Source organism: Polypterus senegalus, chromosome 11 (assembly GCF_016835505.1).
Source record: "Polypterus senegalus isolate Bchr_013 chromosome 11, ASM1683550v1, whole genome shotgun sequence".
Lineage (NCBI taxonomy): Eukaryota > Metazoa > Chordata > Cladistia > Polypteriformes > Polypteridae > Polypterus > Polypterus senegalus.
Window position 1 is genome coordinate 151,004,336 of NC_053164.1, and position 25,770 is coordinate 151,030,105.

The 25,770-nt window shown below is 38.1% G+C and overlaps 1 protein-coding gene across 1 annotated transcript in view; it reads right to left on the bottom strand.

Moving 5' to 3' along the window:
- gas2l1 (growth arrest-specific 2 like 1) overlaps positions 1–25,770 on the bottom strand; it is an 83,437-nt gene that overhangs the window by 47,427 nt on the left and 10,240 nt on the right. The window lies entirely within an intron of this gene.

A 25,770-nucleotide genomic window follows, 5' to 3' on the forward strand; every position in this document is an offset into this window, starting at 1 on the left:
TTGCTGTCATATATATATATGCCTGCCTAAATAAGTCACCCTAGCTTTGCTCTTACTTTTTTACCGTTCATTTAATCATGGCTAGTGGCGGGAAAAATTATAAAATGGAAGGAGGATGGCTTTACCAAAACAATTATTGATGGCGAATCGATTATTCATAAAGCTTGAATTGGTGATCTGTTTTCTGTGTTAACCTCATATTTTTCATACTTCTTCTCAAACTAAGGTGGTGTGAGGGTAAAATGAATCGGATCGCTGATCAATGTAATCGTGTACCAGGAAATCATGCATTGACAAAAGCTCCCTTTGCTTGTAATGCAAAGTGTGATTAAATGCATTATTTTTAGCGTTATGGAGCACATGCATGAAGCTTCTCAGCTGTGCTTGTGCTAAGAAAAGGAAAGATTTTAAAAATAGCGTAACACGATTGTCAATGTGACCTTTTGTAAGTAGTGCCTGGAGGATTCAGTGTGAGAAACTCTAGAGACAGCGTGTGTATTAACTTGTGGATTTTTCTGTGAGTATTTGGTGGCAGTCTGAAGTTGCTTGGGAAGACAGCGTTAACCCGGAGCTCAGCTCAGAGTGAAATGAGATGGGAGGGGAGATGATGACGTGACTCCCCCCACAAGCCTTAACTGTCAATCCCCCACAAACACAGTCTCTCGGAATTTGCATAAGCACACCCCTTCACCTACAATTTTAACTTAGTTACAAAGTGATCAAAACTCTCGTTTATATCCTGCGTCCTCTCATTAAACTTGTATCCCGCATTACCTGTGGGTATGTGAAACGCCAGCGTAGCCTGTCTATGAACTTAATTTAAAGTTTAGGTTTACACCTTGCTTTCTTTCCGAGGTAGCAGCACTCATGAATATGGTAGTATATGTCACTTTCGCTCGCTTCTTATTGTTTCGCTGCCTTCTCAATTATATAATGCATGTTTTCTTAAGCTTTTGGAGGTCTTCCTGGTTTTCTACGCACTGCGTTGACAGTCAGTTCACGTGATTACGTGGGAGGCGTGATGATGTCACACAAAACTCCGCCCCCGTCATTCAGCTCAACTCCATTACAGTTAATGGAGAAAATACCTTCCAGTTATGACCATTAGGCATAGAATTTCGAAATGAAACCTGCCCAACTTTTGTAAGTAAGCTGTAAGGAATGAGCCTGCCAAATTTCAGCCTTCTACCTACGCGGGAAGGTGGAGAATTAGTGATGAGTGAGTGAGTGAGTGAGTGAGTGAGTGAGGGCTTTGCCTTTTATTAGTATAGATATGACAAACACTCATACCAGTGACAAAACAATTACATTGACAATCATGGTAAGTTATTTTCAAAATGTTTCCTTTTATTTTTCATTACTTCTTTAACACACTACTTTTTTGCTATATATACACTGTGTGCACAATTATTAGGCAAGTGAATATTTTGACCATATCATCATTTTTAATGCGTATATTCCAACTCCAAGCTGTATTAACTTGAATGCTTATTGGATTTAAGCCGTCAGGTGATGTGTATTTGTGTAATGAGGGAGGGTGTGGCCTAAGGAGATCAACACCCTTTATCAAGGTGTGCAGAATTATTAGGCAGCTAGTTTTCCCTCGGGCAAAATGGGCCAAAAAAGAGATTTAACTGACTCTGAAAAGTCAAAAATTGTAAAAAGTCTTTCAGAGGGATGCAGCACTTTTGGAATTGCTAAGATATTGGTGTGTGATCACAGAACCATCAAACATTTTGTTGCAAATAGTCAACAGGGTGCATAAGAAGCGTGTTGAGAACAAAAGAGCAAATTAGCTGCCAAAGATTTGAGAAGAATCAAGCGTGAAGCTACCAGGAACCCAGTATCCTCCAGTACTTTCATATTCCAGAGCTGCAACCTACCTGGAGTGCCCAGAAGTACAAGGTGTTCAGTGCTCAAAGACATGGCCAAGGTAAGGAGGGCTGAAACCCAACCACCACTGAACAAGAAACATAAGTTGAAACGTCAAAACTGGGCCAAGAAATATCTGAAGACAGATTTTTTTTCAAAGGTTTTATGGACCGATGAGATGAGAGTGACTCTTGATGGACCAGATGGATGCACCTGTGGATCAGTAATGGGCACAGAGCTCCACTCAATGTGGAGGTGGGGTACTGGTATGAGCTGGTATATTTAAAGATGAGCTAGTTGGACCTTTTTGCGTTGAAGATGAACTCAAAATCAACTCCCAAACCTACTGCCAGTTTTTCGAAGACACTTTCTTCAAACAGTGATACAGGAAAAAGTCTACATCTTTGAAGACCACCATGATTTTATGCAGGCCAATGCTCCATCACTTGCATCGAAGTTCTCCACTACGTGGCCATCCAGTAAAGGCCTTAAAGATGAAGGAATAATGACATGGCCCCCCTTCCTCATCTGATCTAAACCCTATCGAGAACTTGTGGGCACTTCTTTAAAAGCGCTAGATTTCTAGGGGAGAAAAACAATCCACCTCTCTGAAGAGTGTCTGGGAGGCTGTAGTCACTGCTCCACAAAAAGCTGATCGTCAACAGATCAAGAAACTGACAGACTCCATGAATGGAAAGGCTTATGACTGTTATTGGAAGAAGGGTGGCTATATTGGTCATTGATTGATTGATTTATTTTTTTTGAAATGTCAGAGATGTTTATTTATAGGGAATTTTGAGGTGTTTGTTTATTATTCTCACTATAACAGATGAAAATAAACAAGTGAGATGGGAAAATTTTCCTTTTTCCTTTAGTTGCATAATAAATCTGCACACTAATAGTTGCCTAATAATTGTCGCACATATGTATTCCCTGATGATGTTCACACTCACATTTCCGTTGTGAAACATTCAGGTTTCAGGTTTATTAACATTTTGGATTGACTGATAGCACTGTGTTTGTTCCATATTAAAATTAATCCTCAAAAATACAACTTGCCTAAGAATTGTGCACACATTGTACAGCATGTATATGTGTATATATATAATGGTTTTAATCACCTGTTAAATGATCTATGAGTCTGTTCCAGTATTTAATGCTTTTTGTTAGTAGCTTGCTTAATCGTTTATATATATATATATATATATATATATATATATATACTAACAAAATACCAGCCTTACGTAGGAGAAATAGTGTGTTAAAGAAGCAATGAAAAAGAAAAGGAAACATTTTGAAAATAACGTAACATGATTGTCAATGTAATTGTTTTGTCACTGTTGTGAGTGATGAGTGTTGTTGTCATATATATATATATATATACACATATCTACATATATACACATATCTACATATACACATACATAAATATATACACACATATATATATATATACATATATATACACACATATATATATATATACATATATATACACACATATATATATATATACATATATATACACACATATATATATATACATATATATACACATATATATATATATACATATATATACACACATATATATATATATACATATATATAACATATATATATATATATACATATATATATACACATATATATATATATACATATATTTACACACATATATATATATATACATTTTATACACACATATATATATATATAAAAAAAATATATATACACACAAAAATATTATATATAATATATATACAAATTTTTATATATATATAATATATAAAAACAAAATATATATAAAATATAATATAAAATATATATATAATATATACACATATATATATATATATATATACACACAAAATATAAAAATTTCATATATATACAAAAAATATATATATATATACATATATAAACATATATATATATATATAATATATATACACAATATATATATATATAAAATATACACACATATATATATATATACATATATACACACAAAAATATATATAAAATTATAACACACATATATATATATACATATATATAATATATATATACAAAATATATATAAATATATATATATATCCCAAAAATATAAAATATATACACACATATATATATATACAAAAATATATAAAATATATATATATAATTTTTATATATACACATATATATATTTTATATATTATAAATATATATATAACACAATATATTATTATAATATATTAATATATATAAACATATATACAAAAAATATATAACATATATATATAAAAATATATATATACAAAATATAAAATATATATATATATAAAATATAAATATATATATATATATACAAAAACACATATATATAATATACAATAAGACAAATATTTTACATAATATTTACAAAAATATGAAATTCATATTATAACATGCTTGGTCCCCTTAATTTTAAAAAAAATTTTTATTTATCACAAAAACTTTTTAAAAATTTAAAAACAAAAATATTTTTCTAAAAAACAACTAAATTTTAAACAATTTAATTTTTGTAAAAAATATCCCGCTTTTTACGTTGAAAAAATTCCCTTAAAAAAACCAAAAATTCCCTTTTTTTTTCTTTGTTAAAAATTTTAAAAAAAAAAGGAATTTTTTTTTATCCCCAAAATTTTGGTTAAAAATTTTAAAAAACCTGAAAATTATTAAAAAAAAAATCAACCAAAAACCCAAAAAAATTAAAAATTTTTCCTTTTCCAAAAAAAAAATAAAATTTCCTTTTCTTTTATGCAATTTTTGAAATAAATTGCATTTTAAACCAAAATTGTTCTTTTTCTTTTTCCCAAATTTTAATTTTAAAATTCAAAAATAAACTTGTTTTTTTTAAAATTTTTCCTTTTTAAAATTACCTGTCCCAAAATTTAAAAAATTCAAATTAGACATTTTTCCCCAAAAAACCCCCAAAACCCCCAAATATTTAAAAAAAATGGTTTCCCTTTGAATTGGTTTTAAAAACAAAATCAATTCCGGTTTTTTTGCTCCATAAAAACATTTAACTTAAAAACTTTTATTGGCCCCGGGTTCGTTTTTGGCTGGGGAGGTTCTTTTTAATTTAGGTGGTTTTTTGGGGCTTTTTAAATAAACAAACATTCAAATTTCTTTACTCTTATGTACTTTTATATCAAAAATAAACTTAGATTTTAAATATCCCAAAAGATTTTGCTCTCCATAAAAATATATCCTGTCAAAATTATACAAATTCAAATATGAACATGCTGCATAACAAAACCTGGAAATATAAATAAAATGTGTTCCTTTCAGCAATAACAAATCAAATCATTCAGTTGTCTTTGCTCATATGTCATTTTAGAGCTGGACGCCTGGCATCTTTTTTTGGCCACAGGTTCGTTTCTGTTTGCTGTGAGGTTCTGTGTTGTGGAGATTCTCAGGATGGATTGCAGGTGCTCATCAGTGAGGCGACTCCTGTGTGCTGTTTTGTTAGTCTTTATCACTGAGAAGAGCTTCTCACACAGATATGTGCTACCAAACATGCACAAGGTTCGAGCCGCATGTAGACGGACTTTTTTGTTCTTCAAAGTCACCAAAGCGCCGTGCAAACTCAGTGCACAGTGCGCCAGTTTATCAGCAAAGTGCGTATTTGGGAACACCGTAGTGACGACTTGGTTTAACATTACTTGGCAACAGGGAAAGTGGGGCAAGGTGAACTGGTGCATTTATGTCTCCCATAAAAGCAGCTTCACTTGAAATCACTTTGTGATTGTGCACGGGTTAAAACGTCCGCTGAAGTGTCAGATTCTTATTTAATTATGCTGTTTTCTGTATCTTCTGAATTGCATTCAGGTTACCCTGATGTTTTGTCTCGTAGTGCCGTCTTAGTTGAAATTCTGTAATTACAGCCACATTAGCTCCACAAATGAGACACACGGGTTCAGTAAACATATACTCAGCCTCCCATCGGTTTTTAAAGGCTCTATTTTCAGAATCAACTTTTCTCTTCAGCATCGTGTGAGCTAGCTTCGCAATAACTTGCAGCAACATAAGGTAGACTTGATTAACGCGGAAAGTGTTCGGCAAGGCAGCTGAAGCGCTGCATTATGGGATCTGTAGTTTATTGTGTTACCAGCGCTTCATATACCCGGGCTTTAATAACAATAATACAGTATATAAAATGATCTCGGGGCCGGATATAATTACGCGGGGCCGAATGTGGCCCGCTGCCCTTGAGTTTGACACATATGGACTAAACAGAACTTGAAAAGATATATTTTTTTCTAATGTGATCACGCAATTCAGATCGAGTTGACGCGCACTACAGTACATTGAGCCCGCGTGATATTGTGGTTTTGCCTGCGTGCCACAATAAGTCACCCTCCCCTCGCTCTTACTTTACCTTTCATCTAATGAATACACCGAGTATGGCTTTACCAAAACAATCATTGATCGCGAATAAAGTATCCATTATTCATAAAGCTTCAATTGGTGATCTGTCTTTCTGCGTTAACCGCATATTTTTTCATATGTCTCAAACCAAGGGGATGGGAAGATAAAATGAATAACAATGCGTGCGTACATACTCAGTGCATCCCCTCTCGGGAATCGAACCACGGACGTAGGCGCTAGAGGCAAAGCCTCTACTACTGCGCCATGGCGTGTGGTTTATTTATTTGAGCGTAGCAGTGTTATTCGGTTTTTGTTCAGCACTCTTTGGAACTGTTGCTTTTTGTCTGTGCACTGGGTCAGTTCACTTGAGCTGCTGAATATGGTTTTATATGTCACTCGCTCGCTTCTAATTGTTTCGCTGCCTTCTTAATTATATAATGCATGTTTTCTTAAGCGCTTTTTGGAGCTCTTCCTGGTTTTCTACATACTGCGTAATTACGTGGGAGGTGTGATGTCACACGAAACTCTGCCCCCCACGGCTTTCGAGCTCAACTCCATTACAGTAAATGGAGAAAAATAGCTTCTAGTTATGACCATTATGTGTAGAATTTCGAAATGAAACCTGCCCAACTTTTGTAAGGAAGCTGTAAGGAATGAGCCTGCCAAATTTCAGACTTCTACCTACACGGGAAGTTGGAGAATTAGTGATGAGTCAGTCAGCGAGGGCTTTGCCTTTTGAAGAGATAGAGATAGAGAGTCAAAACTAAGAAAGCAGCCTAATGAGGAGAAAGCTTACTACAAAGGCAAACCTGAGCACAAGTGACAGCAGAACAACATGAAGAAAGTGTGGAAAGGGATGAGGACCATCACTTGCTGGAAGTAGACTGCTAAACGTGCAGAGGTTTAACCTTTGCTCATGGTAAATTTATTAACCATTTAGTTTCAAAGTATCTGTTTATCTTGTCATATGTACATTAATGCATTTTCTGAGTGGCTCCCCAGAGGTGGGCCACCTGCCCCTCACCATCAAGGGTGCCCATTGTTCCTTGCCGTTCATTTTGAATGTGCTTGTTGTGTGGCAAGTTCTTATGCTTGTGCTTTTTGTGATTACTACATTTTTGACCATTCTTCGATTTCATTTTGGGACTTTGCTTGCTATTGTGATGGCCTACTTTGAATGCATTGCCTTCTGTGCCTTTTGCTCATCTTAAGCTTCTATTTGTTCAACAAACAAAGTTAAAATAAATCTTCTGTAATTTATAAAGATTCTTCGTTACCCTTTTTGTTTCTAGCTGGTGTTTTACAATACTCCCAGGACATTTTTCAGTCATTTTTTGAGATTTTCGTGCTTTGGCACTCTCAAGTTCTTACCAATAAAAAAAATCATTGTTCAAGGACAGCACAGACCCCTTGACACATCTTGACAATTATAGATTTGCAAGATTAAAAAAAAAATCAATTCACTGAATGAAATACCTAAACCACAGTACAGTACAAATGATTTGCATCAATTTGCTTTTCTTAGCATCTAGCGCATTTCTACATAGTGTCGGTGTGGCAGAGAATCTTGGAAAGGTATCAGTATGTCGAAAGGTTTGCAGAGTATTCCCTGAGCTATCAAAAATGTGTTTCCCCCTTCTTTTTTGGTAAATAGATCTATTTAAAATGCATTTACTATATTCAAAAATTTTATCAGTGGCACACATGTATGAATAATGGCTCCACTAACCTCATTAGAGGTGAAATATGTAAAATATAAAACCTTTCACAGCATCACAGTACAGGTAAGTCCTTTTAAATGACACTGACAAGTATTGCAAGTATACAGCCTCTTAGGGGGAAGTAATTTGACAGTGACTAAAATGCAATTTACAGCAAATCATGTACTCATGTGACTTCCTATATTCATCTTTTGTTACTGTGCTTAGAGCCTCCTGGGAATTTTGTCTTGAATTTTTAACATAATAGTAAATCATCTTCCCTTCAATATCAATTTTAAAATTTCAGGAACAAAAATAAGTACCACCAGGGAGTATGATATGATGTGAAGGAAAAACCATATTGTTTTTGGTCAAAACCTCTTGAACTGATAACGTGGTGTGTGCTGAAGCACTGTCTTGGTGTTCAAAATGCAGTTTTACATGTGACTGCTTGAGAAAAATATCCTTAGCAGCAGCACATCAGTAGTTTAGTGTAGTGATGCTTGTAGCTTCTGGTATGTAAGGCGATTAAGCATGGGTCAGACACATGCCAATAGAAATCTCTCAGTCCAAAAAGGTTTGTTTTAAAAAAGTTTAGTGAAAATTCAAGCAAACAGTCCACATAAGAATAGAGAAGAGCTGTTCCACACATACACTCACCTAAAGGATTTATAGGAACACCATACTAATACGGTGTTTGACCCCCCCCTTTCGCCTTCAGAACTGCCTTAATTCTACGTGGCATTGATTCAACAAGGTGCTGAAAGCATTCTTTAGAAATGTTGGCCCATATTGATAGGATAGCATCTTGCAGTTGATGGAGATTTGTGGGATGCACATCCAGGGCACAAAGCTCCCATTCCACCACATCCCAAAGATGCTCTATTGGGTTGAGATCTGGTGACTGTGGGGCCATTTTAGTACAGTGAACTCATTGTCATGTTCAAGAAACCAATTTGAAATGATTCGAGCTTTGTGACATGGTGCATTATCCTGCTGGAAGTAGCCATCAGAGGATGGGTACATGGTGGTCATGAAGGGATGGACATGGTCAGAAACAATGCTCAGGTAGCCCGTGGCATTTAAACGATGCCCAATTGGCACTAAGGGGCCTAAAGTGTGCCAAGAAAACATTCCCCACACCATTACACCACCACCACCAGCCTGCACAGTGGTAACAAGGCATGATGGATCCATGTTCTCATTTTGTTTACGCCAAATTCTGACTCTACCATTTGAATGTCTCAACAGAAATCGAGACTCATCAGACCAAGCAACATTTTTCCAGTCTTCAACTGTACAATTGTGGTGAGCTCGTGCAAATTGTAGCCTCTTTTTCCAATTTGTAGTGGAGATGAGTGGTACCCGGTGGGGTCTTCTGCTGTTGTAGCCCATCAGCCTCAAGGTTGTGCATGTTGTGGCTTCACAAATGCTTTGCTGCATACCTCGGTTGTAACGAGTGGTTATTTCAGTCAAAGTTGCTCTTCTATCAGCTTGAATCAGTCGGCCCATTCTCCTCTGACCTCTAGCATCAACAAGGCATTTTCGCCCACAGGACTGCCGCATACTGAATGTTTTTCCCTTTTCACACCATTCTTTGTAAACCCTAGAAATGGTTGTGCATGAAAATCCCAGTAACTGAGCAGATTGTGAAATACTCAGACCGGCCCGTCTGGCACCAACAACCATGCCACGCTCAAAACTGCTTAAATCACCTTTCTTTCCCATTCTGACATTCAGTTTGGAGTTCAGGAGATTGTCTTGACCAGGACCACACCCCTAAATGCATTGAAGTAACTGCCATGTGATTGGTTGATTAGATAATTGCATTAATGAGAAATTGAACAGGTGTTCATAATAATTCTTTAGGTGAGTGTATAATAAAAGGCAAAAAAAGGAAAAATGTTTCTTCTTCTTAAACTTCTATTGTTTCTATACCCAAGGATGAATTATTTCACTGTGCTTTACTTCACATTAAGTATGTTCTAACCGTACAGCTCTGCACATACAACTGAGCATGTTAAGGCACAGTTTGAAACCATGTTCCTTCCATGCCTTACCTATGGCAAGGCAGGTCACTAACTGAGACTAACCTATGGTCAGGGGGACAAGAAATAGTTAGAATATACCAGAATATATATATTCAGCTTGTGAGGGTTATAAAAACCTCCCATGAACTATGCACTAATATATAGGCAAACATTTAATACAACTTAAATAACTAGCAAATGGCTCTTACAATACTGATTAACAGTTTAAGGGAAAACTCTTTATTGACAAGTCCATTAATGTCAAAAAATTGGATCATCACTGTCTTGTTGTTTGACATGACCTGAAGTCACACACACACACATCTGTAGAACAAAGGTCAAAAATTCACATTTGATCAACCCAGCACAATGCCACTCGGTGGAATGATTAACAAAACTGTAAACATATGAAACTTCGCTGCATGGTTAATATCTGTACCCTATTGTACTATTGGCTGCTTCCAGGAATTTTTGTGTCACTTCTCAATCATCTGGAGCAGAGAGTTTCTCAAGTAAAAAGGCCCACTGACTATTGCTGTATGTCTACAGCTTAATGTAGATTTTGTCAATATTACTTAAAATATGTGCTTAGATATATACAAAGCTGTGTGTCAGCTGCCGATTATATTTGGTGTCAAAATAAATTTGCTTTTAAGACAATGTAGTTGTATTTGCTAAGTTCACCTCACTTATGAATTATGCACTGTTAATTCATGACTATTTCCTTGCCAATGGCTGGAACAACCAAGAGATTTTTCTGTGGTTGACAACTATTTAAGCACTTTCTAATTCTGAACCCAAAAGCAACTTAGCTCTCTACCTAATTACCACTCTATCAAAATGCTTTAAACAGTCAGTGGATCAGTTTATATATAGAGTGAATTTGTGCTTTGCTATAGCATGCTCTGTTTTTTTAACTTGTGCCATCAAGAGGTAGCACCACACTACTGGTTACATCAGTCTGCTATGTAACTGCCAATGTGAAAATCCAAGCAAACTCTTTAAAAGAGTAGCATGTTAGCAGCTAATATATCTTAAACTTTGAACAAACCCTGGCATTGCAGCCTTAGGGATTAAAAAATAATCTTTGCCCTTTATGCATTGCAACCAGGCATTATTCCTTAAACTATATTTCATGCTTTTTACATAATATATGTTATTAGTTGTTATGGTGTTGTACCTATTAGGGTTATGACAATACCATAATTTGAAAATTCAATACTATGCTAAGTATTGAAATTGGACATCTGTGGACCACCCAGGTTGGCACTGCCAGCTGAACCTGACACAAACAAGCATGGGACGCAAGTTCAAGGCACACATGTGGTTTTAAATTTTCTTTGTACCTCATGGGTAACACCTTCCCCATTTCTCACGAGCCCAGCACAGTCCAAAGCATCAACACAGCATAATACAATAAGTCTTCCTTCGCTCTTTCTTTTCTCCACCACTCCAATGGTTAAGCTTCATCTTTCTCCTCCCGACTCTGGCTCCTCCTAGTAGAGGCTGCCGACTTCTTTTATAAAGGCACCCAGAAGTACTCCAGGTGCTTGATGACATTTCCAGCAGCACTGCCCATAAGAGCTTAGCAGCTCCTGCTGCAGAACCCCCTGGCGGTGCCTGCATATCCCAACAAGGCTGCACCAAACTCCACATCCCATGAAGCCCTGCAGGAGTCCGAGGCACCGCTAGCAGCCCAGGGGAGGTAACGCTCTGGCCATACTTGCTCCCCCGGTCCTCCCATTGTGGAGGCGTTCCGGTGGGGCAAGGGCCCCGGCCGCACGCTACACATCAATTTTCATACCAAATACCATTTATCACGGTTAATCCGTTCCAGACTCTGCCACGATAAATGAATTTCCACGAAGTAGGATTCTTTATTTATAAATCAAATATTTTCGCAGTTACAGCATAGAAAACCTGTTTACAACCTTCTAAATACAGTAATCCCTCCTCGATCGTGGGGGTTGCATTCCAGACCCCCCCGCGATAGGTGAAAATCCGCGAAGTAGAAACCATATGTTTGTATGGTTATTTTTAGATATTTTAAGTCCTTATAAACTCTCCCACACTGTTAACATTATTAGAGCCCTCTAGACATGAAATAACACCCTTTAGTCAAAAGTTTAAACTGTGCTCCATGACAAGACTGAAATGGCAGTTCTTTCTCACAATTAAAAGAATGCAAACATATCTTATCTTCAAAGGAGCACCGTGCAGAGCAGATAATGTCAGAGAGAGCCCTCGCTAAGAAAAGCAAACAATCAAAAAATCAATACGTGCTTTTAAGTATACAGAAGCACCACGATAAAGCGGCATTTTGTAGAGGAGCGTCCTATCTTCTAGGCAAACAGCCACTGTGTAAACAGCCCCTCTGCTCACACCCTCCGGCCAGGCAGAGAGAGTGAGAGAGACAGAGAGAAGCAAATAAAACAAGCGCCACACGGGACCATATCTTATAGCATTGAGGAGTTTTAGTTAATATGTAATTAATTGATCAGGTAGCTTCTAAGCCATCCGCCAATAGCGTCCCTTGTATGAAATCAACTGGGCAATCAAACTGAGGAAGCATGTAACCTAAATTAAAAGACCCATTGTCCGCAGAAAGCGGCGAACCAGTCAAAAATCCGTGATATATATTTAGATGTGCTTACATTTAAAATCCGCGATAGAGTGAAGCCGCGAAAGTCGAAGCGCGCTATAGCGAGGGATTACTGTATACGGTAGTTCAACAAAAATTTTAATTGCAATTCTGTATGCATTATAATTTTTACATTGATTAAAACATACATTTTAGCCATTGGATCACTGGAATAATTAACTACAAATTTATGATCCAACTCCTTTAAGTTAAATGTTAATGGCAAATTTACCTTAATGTTTGCCTAGTTTGAACTATAAAGCAGCTTTAACATTGATAATGGAAGATTTTGTTCCATTCCCTTTGGATAGAGGTTATAAAATGTCCTTAAAGTTAGCTCTGTGAACCAACAGATTATCTCTTACATTGAAGTTAGACAGCTAGAAAGAAATACAAACTGACAGACAAATGGGCATTAAGGGCATATACTTTTCAGACCATTTTGTACATAGGTGCTAGTGTATGTGAAAACAGATTAAAATCTTAAGAAATGTAACCTAGATACTTAAGCCTCAAGCAGAAACCCAAAGACAATACATTTCTTCTCCCCCTTGTACCTGTATTATCAACTCAGGCCCACACCTTGGGGAGACAACCATGACACTTGTCAGCGTCCCGAGGTAGATAGGGGCCCACCCTTTTAAAATATACGCACATATTTGAAACACGAAAAGGGGTCCAAACTCTGTCAGCTGCCTGGGGCCCAGAATTTCCTAGGTGCGGGCCTGATCAACTTTTTTCCTTATTTTTTATGGGAACTGTTTGCTTTGAATTTCACTAAAATCTTCAAACGAAGTACAGAAGCTCTGAATCGCACAGTTAAAAAAGACTATGGGATAACCCTTCTCGTATGGGGTACTTTCACCCACATACGGGATGTTATTCATACGAGATAAAGTTAGATTTACAAAATTACAAAAGTATGCTTCAGGGCTACCTAATTATGCCTTTACCAAGGCTACACTGCTTCAGTATGACGTCACTTCCATCTCTTGTAGCGCAGTGATATGAAAAGCAAACAGTTGAACTTTTGTTTATTAAAAGATATTTTCATGTATGTACAAGATATTTTCACGTACGTACGAGATAAGGATTATCCCATAATTTTTTTCACTGTGCAGTTCAGAGTGTCTGTAATGAAGGTATTGTACTTGGAATGTGGATTTTTCTTCTGGAATACTGGTAATCGCATTTGAACTACTTTGAACTGCTTGGAAACACTCGACAAATGCAGTAGTAGTAAATAGCCTTAGAGCTAACCTTAATGAACATAATAGCCTATTACAAAAACTACAGTTCTTTTTCACTTACAGTAATAATCCCATATAGGCAGATTTGAATTTTGAGATGGTTTCTCTAGAAGAATGAGGAAAAAGGGCCATCATCAAATTAAAAAAATAAATAATCATAACCAATTACACACAATGCTGTGTCTAGCACAGCCTTATGCCTGTTCCTCTAAGCCTTAGTTTTAAATAGTGTTGCATCACTTCACCAGGGACAAAACTCATTAACTGTGTTTTGTTGCTTAGTGGTGCAAGATGCTTCAGGCAAGTATTTATAAAATAAAATTTAAAGAGAGAGAGAGAGAAAAAAAAAGAGAGAGAGCCCAGTGTGGAATTTTCCATTGGTGATGTCATATCTGAGCTGAAAAGTTTCAAATTTTGGAATTCCAGATTAGGGATACTAAACCTTTACTTACTAATAATAGCACCGGACAATGGTAAAATCTTTCATGCTGATTAGCATGAGCAAAAAAAAAATATAAAATAAAATAATAATATCACTGTACTCTGTACACAGGACTAGAACGACCATGAAAAAACTAAATTCATTAAAAATGCTGTCTTTCACCCAAATTTTAATTAACATAATTAGAACTGAAACCATTAGCCAAGTGCTGCAAATATTATTTTCACCAGGTTAATTCAAGTAGACAATGTAGAAAAGTAAAACTGCAGTGACTCATCTTCAAGGTACTTTGCCAGCTAATGTAATATCACTCAGACAATGTCTGAAAGCACCAACTGTAAATACCCTTTTAAATAACTGACCTGAAAAGATTACACAATAAATCAGATATGTTACATTTGCTGATTATAGTTTTCCAACGGGAAATAGGCTGAACACAGTTTGTATGACTCAGACTACTTGATATGCATCCAGATAGTTCTTGATGCCAGCATATTGTTTCACCTTTCCTGGTAACTAAAGAAACAGCCTGACATCTCAAATATTCCAGTTTGGAAACTGAGCTACCAAAAAGTTACCAAGGCATCAAACCAAAGTTTCAATTAGAAAAGAATTTACCTTCATTTTATTAGAAAATAAAACTGTATATATAGCTTGCCTGTTCAGTTACAAGAACTCCAAATATAGTATTTACAATATCAAACAGTGTGACTCTGAAAGTTCAACACCCTAATCACCTGGCATATGTCCTTAAGAATGACAAGGTCCCAACTGACATAACTGAAATTCTACACACTCGTTGACCTTAGTTATAAAAGGCTTTTGTAGTTAACACAGACTTTAAACCAATTTTAAAATATGCATTGTATGTATTAAGATCTATAGCAGGAAAAAAATATGGAAAACACCTTACTTTGTCAATTGAATGATGTTCATTTCAACGGTTATCTGGTGACTAGGGAAGCACACACAAGGTAGGTCCACTGACAGATGGATGTCCCATCAGCATCAGAAATAACTGAGGATGGGGCCAAAAATGTCCCTAAAAGTATACATAATATAAAGTTGTAATTTAACAGGTATTACACTAAAACTCAGTTTTTTCACTCCGATTTCACCTAATTTCTTGCTTTCTAGCATTCATTTTTACATGACTGCAAAATTGCTCTCACTCACAAAATGGACCACTTGGTTACACAAAATATGCGAGCGTGATCTTTCAGATTCATATAGAAATCCAAGAAAACTTCTTTGTCCAAGTTTTTCACATAGATTTCGGGTAAAGCGCGATACTTTTGGACATATGGATTTCTATCCATTATTGGCTATAGATTCTCTAATACATGTGATCGTTAAACTTTTTTGATTCTATGTTGCATCGCTTCTCCATGATCATAAATATAAACCTAATTGTGGTTTCTTTGAAATTAAACTTGTAGTAGCTTTAATTGTTGCAGGACCACAGATTCTCATAGCGTATGGTCCTGAATCGTATAAATTTATGTTTTGAGCATTAAATGATGCAAACGTGAACAGATTCTTGTAGAAAATTGGATATTTTGCCTGTAGTGTTTGTGGATTTCACGTTCACCAAACAACAAATCTTTTATTTCTCGCGGATACGCCTCTTCATTGGAAAGAAACACTACTTTTCCCTGATGGCAACACGAATTAGACAATCTACAAGTCTCTGACAAACTTTAAAGCCGATAATATATACATCACCTATGTCCATATATTCGATCTCTTTTCGCTGTTTTGTTATTTCACCAAGTAATAATTTTCATTCGTTAGCTCTAATGCGATCTTTACTGTGAGTTTTTTGAGACTTTCGAATTTTAGTACTGTGACAACGCGGGTTCACTCCATGCTCCCATCTTGCTTCTGGGAGCTCTTGAACCCGACACCATCGGTAATGTTAGATTTTGAAGATTTTTGTTCATTCTAAATGAACAATTCCTGGCCATCACTTATGAATGCAGAACTCACTCAACAACAAAACTGTAGTTACTTATATACAAAAAGTAAAATTATAGGATCATAAAAGCATTACTTCAATACAGTAAAATTAATCATATTAGCTGTGGACATTGATAACCATTTTAGGTGCGTTTGCACGTAATCTGAGAAGCACCCAATTCCAATAACCCATGTCCGTCTGTCTGTCTACATGAAACAACAGGACACCCAGTAGACCAATTTTAAAGAAATGTAGCATGCTTAGTCTTCAGAGATTTTTTAAGACAGTTCAACTTCCATTTAGATATCTCAAACAGTTCGCCTTGAACAAAGTTCAATGCATTTCCCATTGAAAACCACTGGTGAATCTGTGACATTGTCTACCTATAGCAAAGAAAGATTCTGTGTGGCAAACTTATAAATTGGTTAACTGTTTAAATTTTACCTTGACAACAGATACTCCAACATGTATATTTTACTTATTTCCCTCTTTCTCAACTCTGATTGCCACTACTGACATCAAACAGATCCCCAATACAAGTTAATTAAAATAAAAATGGGCAGGATACTGCGTGCACAAAAAGTTGCCCACTACCACTGGCTGCTTGAATACAGGCATCTTGACTGGTGATCAACTCAGCATTTGTCGAGACCAGCTTGGCATATGAGAAACATTTACGTCAGTATGTTGTTTCTGCTTTATGAGGTCTTCTCAGCAGCTTGACCACAAATGGAAGAGAACAAGTGCACCAGCACGTCATTCCTTTCAATATACTTTTAGTCAATGTCTTCCATGGACCGGGACTAGTTCGTACACGTTTTGTGCCAGTCCACGAAAAGGCATGAATGGCAAGTATACTAACCCTGTCGTTGTCTACTGCTGGTTCACGAAAAGTTAACTATGAATTGTCACTGGTCAGTGGAGCTCCACCGCTAGTAAAACTGGGAGTGCTTTGCCTTTTATTAGTATAGATTAGTTGATTGAGCTGCTCAAAACCCCAGAAAGGGCTCTGACTATTCTATCAAATGTTAATCAATTGAGCCACTCAAAACTCTCTTGGAAGAGATTCTCTAACTAAAAAAAAAAAAAAATTCACTAGTCAAAAAGGTTGAAAACCACATCGTTTACATAAACGATCTTCCTAACCATAAAGTATACAATACAGATCAAGGAAAAAATGTCATCATATGAATGAAGTACATGGTTACATGGCCGTTTCACTGACACTATAATATACTAGGACGACAGTGTTGATTTCATGCTATGCGTCTCAGTAAATAAATGAGTAACACCAAAATGTCCCAGTTTTAATAAGCTGTCCATCTAACAAAATTTGAAGTTCTATTTAAATAAAAAAAGGCTTTGCTGAAGCAACCATTATCACAATATGTCTACAACAACTCAAGGGAAACTCCAAGAGGGAACCCCACTTGATTAATAACTTGTGTTATGTTTAAACAGCACTGGTACAAGGAAAAAGAAGCAGACAAAAACAAAGCGCCTGCATTTATTTGCTTAAACTGCAAGTACTGTGTGCAACCCTATGTGTTAATTTGTGAAAGGTTTTTTTTTTTTTTTTTTAATCCTATGCCCTGATCCTTTTCTGATGATGAGATAAAGCAGGCATCGCGAGGATAGGTTTTACAGTGCCCTGGTTTGGGACTTTGATGGTAAATTATAGGATGACAAGATTTTCAATGTGTCACATTCACAGGATATCCATAATGGTCAGTAGTTGTAATAAAAAGTTTGCCTTTCTCATCTGTTATTCGCCAAAATATGTCATAACTGAACAACTTTGGTAGTCACATTTCATTAAAATTACTATGATAAGACATACTAAGCACAAAAAGAATTTATTACAAAATTTTATTTTAAATTTACTTCTCAGTTATGGTAATTGACACTTGCAAATTGTCACTATATATGGAAACAGTATATGCATGCATGTGTGTGCGTCTTGTTTTCAGCCTTTTGTCCAGTCCCAGTGGAATACCCTCTTGCCAACAAAACCCTGAAATGGATTTGGAAGGTTCTACAACTTACCCACTGAACTAGGTTCATTCAGGGCTATATACTGTAGGTTGCACAGTCCTCAAACACCCCTGAATATTATGCCATGCCTACATTTTCCAAGTTATTTTGTTTTTTCCTAACACATACTGTGTTCATTTTATACCGTATGACAGTAAGAACTTCAAAGTGTATTTTTGGTAAAAATGCTGAAAAAATGTGTTAAAGTTTGCAACATACTCCTGTAATTTACACAGTACACTAATTTCACCTACTGATGTAAATATGAAAGAACTGTTTGCCCTTTATTTTAGCATATTGAACATGAATATTGAGGAAGTTATTGCCAGTTAATCAAAGTAGAAGGCCAAAATAAGATTGTGTTGAGAGGGTATAAAGAAATGCCCTTATTCACTTACACACACTATATTTGGTACTTGGCTTTAAAAATGTACTCAGTTTTAGTGGTCTTTGACCCGCCCACCACATAGCCTATATGCTTAGCCTCGGTCAATCCAAAATAACATTTTTGGGGATTGATCTGGAGGCATCGGACATAGTACGGAGGAAATTTCTAATGTGTTGTAGGTGTTCTTCCCAGCTAATGGAATAGATGAGGACATCGTCTATGCAGGCAGCACTATATGCACTTTGGGGTCTGAGCAGACTGTCCACCAAAACACTGAAAAGCCGTAGGAGCGCCATGCAGCCGCAAGGGTACGACACTGTACTGCCAGTGGCTGCTAGGTACTAAACACAGTCTTTTCTTTTGCTGTGTCCATCAGAGTGATCTGCCAGTAGCCTTGGTCATATCAATGGTGGACAGGCACTGGGAACTACCAAGACACTCCAGGAGGTAAATCACCCTCAGCATGGGATACACATTGAATTGGGAAACCTATTTAAGCCAGTGGAATTCATTACAAAAATCAGACTGGACCATGGACTCTGACTGGCCTCTATCATGCCCATCTTCAGCATTCATTTGTCTATAGCTCCTCTGCCTTCTTAGCCTCCGAGAGGCGGTAAGGCCACTCCTGGTGTCATGGGTGATCAGCACTGTGCAGTCTAGCTGAGAACCGATAACCCTTGACTGAGGTAATCACAGCCCTTAGCTCCTCCTCCTGTCAGAGGATTGAGTTTGTCCCCACAATATAACTGTTCGGTGTCCGAAAAAAGTGAAAGAGCAGGAGCAGCCACCAAGTCTCCAGAGTTTGACATGGTAGATTAACATGGTAGACCCATTCTTTCAAACGGCGGTTTGGTGGTACACCAGCCTTTTTTGCTCCATAATTTCAAAATGTCCCTTGCCAGTGTGCAAGTAGCTTAAAGTGGCTTGTGGGAATAAACAGCATAACCCAAACCACCAGGTTTGGAACTCAGAGGTGGGACTATAGGTTGTACAACTGGGCCTGTGGACATGGAGTGCCCTCTGCATGCTCTTCCATAGTGGGACATAGTCACCCGAAGCAATCCCCAAGTTCAGTGACCTGCTTGACTATGTTGTGAAAGGGTTGGCGGGGAGGGTGTTACACCTCCCCACCTCCCACACCAGGTCAAGCAGTCCTCCAAGCTTTCTGCATTAAAATAATTCAAAGGGTGAAAACCCTGTTGATGGTTTGGTACTTCCCAGAAGGCAATCAAGACTAGGGGCAGGAAATGGTCTCAGTCCTTCCTGTCTCTTTGCACCACTTTCCTCAGCATCTCCTTGAGCGTTTGGTTAAAGCTATCAACCAGACTCTGGAGATGGTAAATGGATGTCTTGAGGTTTCAGATGCAGAGTAGCCTGGCGACCTCCCTGAAGGTTTGCAAAGTAAAAGGTGACGCCGGAGCCATGAAAATTTCTTTGTGGATGCCAACATGCGAAAATACCCCCATAAGTTCCCGGGCAATATTATGCGAAGTAGCCACCGGGAGGGGTATGGCCCTTGGATATTGGGAGGTGTAATCCATCAAGAATAACATACATTTACATTCCTTTGCAGAGGGTTTGAGCAGCCCTACGATATCCATGCCACTTGTTCAAAGGGTATATTACTGATGGGCAAGGGAATAAGAGGGGCAAGATCCCACCAGGGTATTTGGAAGAGTTGGAATTCCGGAACGGATCTGCCAAAAGGCCGCACCTCCTTATGCACTCCCGGCCAACAGAAGCATGCAGCGACATGGTCCAGGGTTTTTTCTCGGTCCAAGGGCCACCTAGTAAATGAGCATGGGTCAGGTTGCATACCTCCCAACAAAACGGAAAGAGGAAAAGCAGTTGGCTCTTTGCCCCCTCCTGGTTTTCTATCACCCACTCTACCTATTGATGATGAAGTGAGGCATGGGTGGTGTGCTTTCATCAGTGAATTGCTCATTTCCAGCTACTAACACGTTCCTGGCATGCTCTAAAAAATCATCATTTCACTGCTCGTGTTAAAAAAAAGGCAGCTGGTGGCAGCGAAGCTGCAGAGCAGTTAGGGTATCAGGGGCACCCGCTATCAAACCCACAGAATCCGTAGGTGGGTAAAACAGATTAGACGTTGGTCCCAGCATTGCCTCCTCCAGCTCCAGGTCTCTTCCCATACACGGGCCTTGAAACCATCACCACCACCATATGCTTTTGACCGAGTTGTCCCGTACAACTATCCAACAGTTGGCTGCAAGTTAGTCCTTAGCATCATCATGAATACATGCAAGACTGGCCCACTTTTGATATTATTGTTCTGATGGGACAGAACAGCAAGCTATGATTATAACGTTGTTTCCAGGAATGACAACAGGGTTAGATGTGACTGTGTAACAGTACCTTTCTGCTCAGGTCCAAGTGCATTCCATGGAGTTGTTTCCTCGAAGGCAGGTTGCCACAGTGTGTCCTCGCTCACCACACTGGCAGCACTGCAGGGGTAGGGGGCAATCGCTCCCTCCACTGTACAGGCATCTCAGAGTCTATTTCAAAGTTCTCAGGTTCAGCGCTCTGGCCAGAGTGGGGCCAACGTCAGGTGTCAGGGTGCTATGCCTGGCTTGCAGGGCAGTGGCGCTCAATGTACATGTACAGTATATTGTACTTATGCTTTCATGTTGTATATGTTTTTTTTAAATCAACATTTCAACTTTAATATCAAAATTTAGCTTTTTTTCCTTAACCGTGTCCCTATTTGTTTTTTTAATCTGAGGCCCTAATGCGCTTCTATATGACACTCAGAAGCTCACCTTTTCAAATCCACTTTGACATAAGAATACTTCTTATTTTGGGCACCATGCGGCTATATGAACTTGAACGCCACACCACAAATTTACTTTTGATGCTCATACCACTGCCTAAGCCATCAAATAGTATGTTTTTTGTTGCCTCCACTTCAAAGTGAAATTTCTTTTTTTATTTATTTATTTTTTTTTTTATTTACACATGCTTTTACCTTTGTCTTTTAAAAAAACACTGAATGAAAGGGGCTGTTTACATTGATTGGCATATTCAAATATGCAAAATTCTGGGGGGAGACGGTGTGGGGTTGTAGACGCATGCATGTGCATTAAAACTCGCGTTAATTGCAATTTATAAAGGGGAAGTGAATGGAACTTTGCTTACACACAGTTTTATGCATCCGATTTTTTTTGTGTGTGTATGCACATTTCTATTTTTGTCCACATGCCAAGTTTTAGTGTGAATTCTATGCACAACGTTATGAGGCCCCAAGTGTTGTGGTAAGGTGTGGACCAAAAAGTTGGTCACCATCTCCACTATGCACTTCAGTGTATTCTCTGCCAGCCAGAGCCAGCGGGCCAGTCGGAACCACAAGTCAAAAATGTGGGCACTCGCAGAGTGATCAGGGTCAAACATCCACTCCCAACAATGCAAGGACTGGCAGGTCAATCTGTAGCAGATGAATTAAAGGAACACTTTTTAATTAGAGTATAGCATCAAGTCAATGAAACGTCTGGGATATTGCTCTGGTAAGTAGCAGAGAAGGCTGCTAATCAGTTTCAGCTGCTTTGGTGTTAATGAAATTAACAACAGGTGCACTAGAGAAGACCCCCAAAACAGAAATGGTTTAGGAGATGGAGGAGATTCCAGGTGACAGGCAGTTACTCTAGGAGAGCTGGAAAGGGCTGTAAAAGGTTCTTAACCATCAGCAGAGCCGGTATCTGCGCCTTTGGCCAAGGAGGAACAGGATGAGCACTACCAGAGCCCTTTAAATGACCTCCAGTAGGACACTGGTGTGAATGTCTCTGACCAAATAATCAGAAACAAACTTCATGAGGTTGGCCTGATGTCCTCTAGTGGGCCCTGTGCTCACTGCCCGTCACAGTGGAGCTCGATTGGGATTTGCCATAGAATAACATAAATGGCAGGTCCACCACTGGCGCCCTGTGGTTTTCACAGATGAGAGCAGATTCACCATGAGCACATGCGACAGACATGAAAAGGTATGGAGAAGCCATGGAGAACATTATGCTGCCTGTAACATAGTTTAGCGGGACTAGTTTGGTGGAGGGTCAGTGATGGTCTAGGGAGGCATATCCATGGAGGGACGCACAGACCTCTACAGGCTAGACAATGGTACCGTCTGGTGCATGACAGTGCCAGGCCTCATGTGGCGACAGTATGCATGCTGGTCCTGGAGGATGAAGGAATTAATATCATTGACTTGCCCCTAATGCTCACATGACCTAAATCCAATAGAATACCTCTGTGACATTATGTTTCGGTCCATCTGACACCACCATGCTGCACCTCAGACTGTCCAGGAGCTCAGTGATGCTCTGGTCCAGATCGGAGAGGAAATCCCACAGGACACCATCCGTCATTTCATTAGGAGCATGCCCCGAAGTTGTCAGGCATGCATACAAGCATGTGGGGGCCATACAAACTACCGAGTAAGATTTTGAAATTTCAGCAAAATGGACTAGCCTGCCCTATCATTTTTTCACTTTGATTTTCGGGGCGTCGTTGAATTCAGCCCTCTGTAGATTGATTATTTTCATTTCCATCAAACGATGTGACATCCTTTCATTCCTAACATTACCCAGTCCATATCAGTATAGATATCCAGCATGATTGAACATTGAGATCTGATGTATTTTCAAGGTTTTTCTTTAATTTTTTTAATAAATGAATAATATATATATGCAAAAGTTTGGGCAACCTTGTTAATAGTCATTATTTTCCTGTATAAATCGTTGGTTGTTACGATAAAAAATGTCAGTTAAATATATCATATAGGAGACACACAGTGATATTTGAGAAGTGAAATGAAGTTTATTGGATTTACAGAAAGTGTGCAATAATTGTTCAAACAAAATCAGGCAGGTGCATAAATTTGGGCACCACAAAAAAGAAATGAAATCAATATTTAGTAGATCGGCCTTTTGCAGAAATTACAGCCTCTAAACGCTTCCTGTAGGTTCCAATGAGAGTCTGGATTGTGGTTGAAGGTATTTTGGACCATTCCTCTTTACAAAACATCTCTAGTTCATTCAGGTTTGATGGCTTCCGAGCATGGACAGCTCTCTTTAACTCACACCACAGATTTTCAATTATATTCAGGTCTGGGGACTGAGATGGCCATTCCAGAACATTCTTCTTCATACGTACTTGTTCCTCTGCATGAATGCCTTAGTTGATTTTGAGCAGTGTTTCGGGTTGTTGTCTTGTTGAAAGATCCAGCCCCGGCGCAGCTTCAGCTTTGTCACTGATTCCTGGACATTGGTCTCCAGAATCTGCTGATACTGAGTGGAATCCATGCGTCCCTCAACTTTGACAAGATTCCCAGTCCCTGCACTGGCCACACAGCCCCACAGCATGATGGAACCACCACCATATTTTACTGTAGGTAGCAGGTGTTTTTCTTGGAATGCTGTGTTCTTTTTCCTCCATGCATAACGCCCCTTGTTATGCCCAAATAACTCAATTTTAGTTTCATCAGTCCACAGCACCTTATTCCAAAATGAAGCTGGCTTGTCTAAATGTGCTTGAGCATACCTCAAGCGGCTCTGTTTGTGCTGTGGGCGGAGAAAAGGCTTCCTCTGCATCACTCTCGCATACAGCATCTCCTTGTGTAAAGTGCGCTGAATGGTTGAACGATGCACAGTGACTCCATCTGCTGCAAGATGATGTTGTAGGTCTTTGGTGCTGGTCTGTGGGTTGTCTCTGACTGTTCTCACCATTCGTCGCTTCTGTCTATCCGAAATCTTTCTTGGTCTGCCACTTCGAGCCTTAACTTGAACTGAGCCTGTGGTCTTCCATTTCCTCAATATGTTACTAACTGTGGAAACAGACAGCTTAAATCTCTGGGACAGCTTTCTGTATCCTTCCCCTAAACCATGATGGTAAACAATCTTTGTCTTCAGGTCACTTGAGATTTGTTTTGTGACCCCCATGTTGCTACTCTTCAGAGAAAATTAAAGGAGGAGGGAAACTTACAATTGACCCCCTTAAATACTCTTTCTCATTATAGGATTCACCTGTGTATGTAGGTCAGGGGTCACTGAGCTTACCAAGCCAATTTGAGTTCCAATAATTAGTTCTAAAAGTTTTGGAATCAATAAAATGACAATGGTGCCCAAATTTATGCACCTGCCTGATTTTGTTCGAACAATTATTGCACACTTTCTGTACCTCCAATAAACTTCATTTCACTTCTCAAATATCACTGTGTGTGTCTCCTATATGATATATTTAACTGACATTTTTTATTGTAACAACCAACGAGAGAGACAGACAGACAGAGGCCATAAAATTAGAATATCATGACAAAGTTGATTTCTGCCTGTTCACCAGCACGTTTGTTTCTCTTTCATTCACTGCATTTGACACAGCTGAAAATAGGCCCTCACTGTTCACAATGGTACAATTTGGGAAAATAAGCTGCACTACCTCATGTCTTTGGACTGTGGAGGGAAACTGGAACACCCAAAGGAAACACGCATACACAGTGAGAATATGCAAATTTCAAGCAAGGAGGTCTGAGAATGTGAACCCTGGTCTCTTTACTGCGAGGCAGTACAGCTACACACTGCACCACTGTGCTGCCCTACCTGGTATAATAGTAAAAAGTAATAAATTATAATTATGCTGACCAGATTTCTGGTGAATAAAAACAGGACAACACCCTCTACCAACCACTGCCATCAACAAAAATGTAACAACCAACAAGTGCTAGTTATGATATTATAAGCTCAATGTATAATAGTTTGTGCCATATAATGCACAGTTTCATTTTGTAAAATTTTTGCTGTAAGTGTGGCTTTTGATATTGAGAAAATGCGCTAGTGCTTGAGCAATTATGATACATTACTGGATTATTCTGAATTAAAGTTATGTTGCATTAAAACTGGAGTAGTTCTTTTAAAATCTTTTACAGTTTGGATGCAGAGGATATGTTTTTCTCAAAGAAGAGAACTTTAATTAAATGGGCACATAACCAAAAGAACAGTTCCAAGTTAAAATGCGATTAAACTCATACATTTTTTCACCCCAAAAGCAAC